This window comes from Physeter macrocephalus, chromosome 16, assembly GCF_002837175.3.
Source record: "Physeter macrocephalus isolate SW-GA chromosome 16, ASM283717v5, whole genome shotgun sequence".
Classification (NCBI taxonomy): domain Eukaryota; kingdom Metazoa; phylum Chordata; class Mammalia; order Artiodactyla; family Physeteridae; genus Physeter; species Physeter macrocephalus.
Genome location: NC_041229.1, coordinates 99468484 through 99472457, shown reverse-complemented (window position 1 = coordinate 99472457; position 3974 = coordinate 99468484). Strand labels below are relative to the sequence as shown.

The 3974-nt window shown below is 43.8% G+C and overlaps 1 pseudogene; it reads left to right on the top strand.

The window, feature by feature from the left end:
* The first annotated feature begins 2276 nt into the window (after positions 1–2276).
* LOC102993539 (olfactory receptor 5A1-like) lies at positions 2277–3221 on the top strand (annotated as a pseudogene).
* Positions 3222–3974: the final 753 nt, after the last annotated feature.

Genomic DNA, 3974 nt, shown 5'->3' with positions numbered 1-3974 from the left:
CGTGCCCCGGTCCGGGAAGATCCCACATGCCGCGGAGCGGCTGGGCCCGTGAGCCATGGCCGCTGAGCCTGCGCGTCCGGAGCCTGTGCTCTGCAACGGGAGAGGCCACAACGGTGAGAGGCCCGCGTACCACAAAAAAAATTAAAAATAATAAAATAAAATAACTGTAAATGTGAAAAATGAAGGGGGAGGGGACGAGTTGTCTGGCCATTTATGGTTTATCTTCTCGACTGCACTGCAGAATGAATGGTGCTGTTACATCTCAGGGAAGAATTTGTTTCTAAATCTACCTATTTTAATTCAAATCATCATCAGCTTTCTTCCTGGCCTTTGAAGCAGCTTTCTATTCTTGCAACTTTCCAGTCTTCCTTCTCAGCCTTCTTTCACTCTGATTCACCTTTTACACTGCTCTCAATTATATTGTTAAACGTGTACTTGGGGGGCTTCCCTGGTGGCGCAGTGGTTGCGCGTCCGCCTGCTGATGCAGGGGAACCGGGTTCGCGTCCCGGTCCGGGAAGATCCCACGTGCCGCGGAGCGGCTGGGCCCGTGAGCCATGGCCGCTGAGCCTGCGCGTCCGGAGCCTGTGCTCCGCAACGGGAGAGGCCGCAGCAGAGGGAGGCCCGCATACCACATACAAAAAAAAAAAAAAACAAAAAAAACCAAACATGTACTTGACAGCTAGTTCCTTGTTTACAAAAAAAAGTAAAATTTAAAAAACATACAAAAATAACATGTTCATGTTTTCCCTTTGGCCATAGGGGAAAGGTCAAACTCCTTAGAATGATATTTATTCAACAAATATGTATTGAGCATCTACTATGTGCTAAGCACTGGTCTAGGTGCTTGTGATACTTCAGTGAACAAAGGAGATCAAAATGCCTAAAAATCTTGGTCTTCATTGAGCTTGCATTCCTGATGAGGGAGAGAGACAATAATCAACAAACCAATGAACTATATGCAATAGTAGGAGGTGATAAGTCCTATCAAAAGAAGAGGGCAGGGCAAAGGGGACAGAAGTCCAGAAGTGGAGAGAAGGTTGAAATTAAATATGAATATGTAAACACATATATGCAATTTTATATATATATATACTATGTGCAATTATATATACAGTAAATGCAATTACATATATGAAACATTTCAACAAATGTCCTCACCATCTTTGCTTTTGAAGATCTTTCACAATTTGTTCAGCCCCTGCTGTCTCTCAAAAGTAGCCTTATATTATCTTCTCTTAATTCTGTTTAGCCTGTGCTCCTGCCATGCTAATGTTTTTAAGGTTCCTCAAACACTGTGGTCTCCTGTGCTTTTACAAATGCTTTTCCCATTCTTAATATAAAGCTCTTGAGCCAACCACCTGTCAACTGCTCACACACACAATTTTCATTCTGGTAACCCCTTCCTCATGTTGGAATCCTCCTCAAACACATCTCCTCTCAGAAGCTATGTCCAGGGCCCAGGGCACTGTACAAATACTACTCTTAGAGCAACTGTCACACTGTGCTGTGATTTGTCTGTTTCCTGACTATCCCCTGCAGTATGTTGAATATTTTCAACTTAATAGTAATGTTTTATTACTTTGTACATCATCTGCATTCCTCTGTCAAACACATGGGGCAAGGTCAGTAGATAATATTTGTGCAAAATGACCATAAGCGTTTCACAGTGTTGAACTTTTTTTTCCTTATCCCTTTCTTTAACCTCTAAAGGGGATGCCAGTTTTTCACATCTCTGAGTGCTTCATTCCTCTGCTTTAAGGAAAAAGAACACCCTGACCCCATAAAACCTGGTCAGAACAGACTATGATGATAAGAAACACAAAATTGCCCCTCTAGGCATTTCTTCTCAAAAAGGAAAAAACATCTAGTATAAATCTGAGTGGCTGATTAATCCAATCACAATGCTTGGATCAACTGGAAACAAAGTGGGGGTAGTTAGTCCAAGTGTTATTGATAACCTCTTTTGATAAAGTCATGACATTGACAGTGAAGGTGATGGTCCAGATAATGCAAAAATGCCAGTTTATTCTGGGACCTGTCACTTTTGCATAAACAAATGAATCAGATCAGGGTGACAACAATCTCTTTGAAAGACCCAATAAATGCTGTAGAAGGGATTTCTGCATTGGATGGAGGTAGGACATTTGTGTTCCACTGTCTCTTCTGGCTCTGGGGCATCTATGTTTCCATGACAGAACAAAATGGTTTCTTCACCTGGATTTTCATTGCCCCAGGAATCTCATTTTGGGGCTCTGAAGGCAGCAGAGAGAAGAGAGATGGCCCTGGGAAGGAATATCAGCATGATGACCAGTTTCATCCTTTGGGGATTTTCAGAGCATCCAGAGCTCCAGGTTACCCTCTTTGTACTGTTTCTGGGGATCTACTTCGTGACTCTGGCTTGGAACCTGGACCTTATTGTCTTGAATGACATGGAGTCACACCTCCACTCCCCCATGTATTTCTTCCTTGCTAACTGTCCTTCACTGATATTTCATACACCTCCTCTATAGCCCTTAAGATGCTCTGTGACTTCTTCAAGGAGCAGAAGACCATCTCCTTTGTGGGCTGTGCTGCTCCATTTTTCTTCTTCATTGGGATGGTAGGCACGGAGTGCTGTCTCCTGGCAGCCATGGCATATGACTGGTACTCTGCCATCTCCAACCCTCTGCTCTACACAGCCTCATGACACCCACCATCTAATGGGGATGGCCATTACAGCACACGCTGGAGGATTCCTCACCGGATTGGTCCAAACCAGCTCTATATTCTGGCTCCATTTCTGTGGGCCACGAATCATTAACCACTTTTTCTGTGACCTGCCACCGCTGCTGGTCTTGTCTTGTTCTAGTACCTTCCTCAGCCAGGTAGTGAACTTTCTTGTTGTGTGTACAGTTGGTGGGACTTCAGCTCTTGTTGTCCTGGTTTCCTGTGGCTACATCATTGCTGCTGTCATGAAGATCCATTCAACCCAAGGGCCAACAAAGGCTTTCAACACCTGTTCCTTTCCTCTGACCACAGTGATTCTCTTCTATGGCTCTGGTCTCTTCTCACATCTCCATTCTAGTGCTGGCTACTCATTAGACCAAGATAAGGTGGTGTCCATGCTCTATGGAGCTGTGATTCCCATGCTGAGCCCCGTCATATACAGTCTGAGAAACAAGGAGATCAAAGATGCATTGAAAAAACTCAAGGAGAGAAAGAAGCAGATGTCCTCTCTGTGTCTTATAGTTCCTTGAGTTTAAAAGAAAAAACAAACAAAAAAACCCTTAAGTTTTGCTATATGTAATCATAATAATAAGTGGCCCCCTTATTATTAGTAATAATAGGAATCTGAATAATAAATTAAAGAAGCTCTTTCAAATAAGATCCCCAACCTACATGTCTACTGCGTAATTAGGCTCTGCAAAGGTTTGTTTCTTCCTTTTACTTTTCTTGTCATAGACTGGTAGGGTTTCAATTTTGATCACTTGCAATAGAAAATAAATATGCTTTGCTATGATATTCCTTAGTGTTATGGCCTCAGGCGCTGTGTCCAGGATGCCTTAGCGCCAGCTGGGGCCTGGCCTAGGACCCTGAGCATTGATTAGAGACCTGTTTGCAAAACACCACTCATACCAGTGCATTCACTATTTGGGACAATTTTTTTGTTCCCTTTGCCTTGGATACCTACCTATCCAAAGGTTGACACCGACCAGGAAGGCTGACTCTCTGACCTGAGAGCCCTCATTGAATTGGGTTCGGCAGTGGTTACTCGGAGCCAGCAAAGCAATAGGGTACCTGTAAACCGTGTGTGAAAACAGACCAGGGTCACATCTGTGGGGTCATGGTGTCCCCTGGGGTCAGAAATAGGGACCTAAACCAGCAGATCCAAAGATGTGAAATCACAGTGAGCAAAGAGCAGAGATAAGGGTAAGGGAGAAGCCCTAAAGGAGAGCAGAGTGTCATACGGTTAATTTTCTTGGCTGAAACTGCCT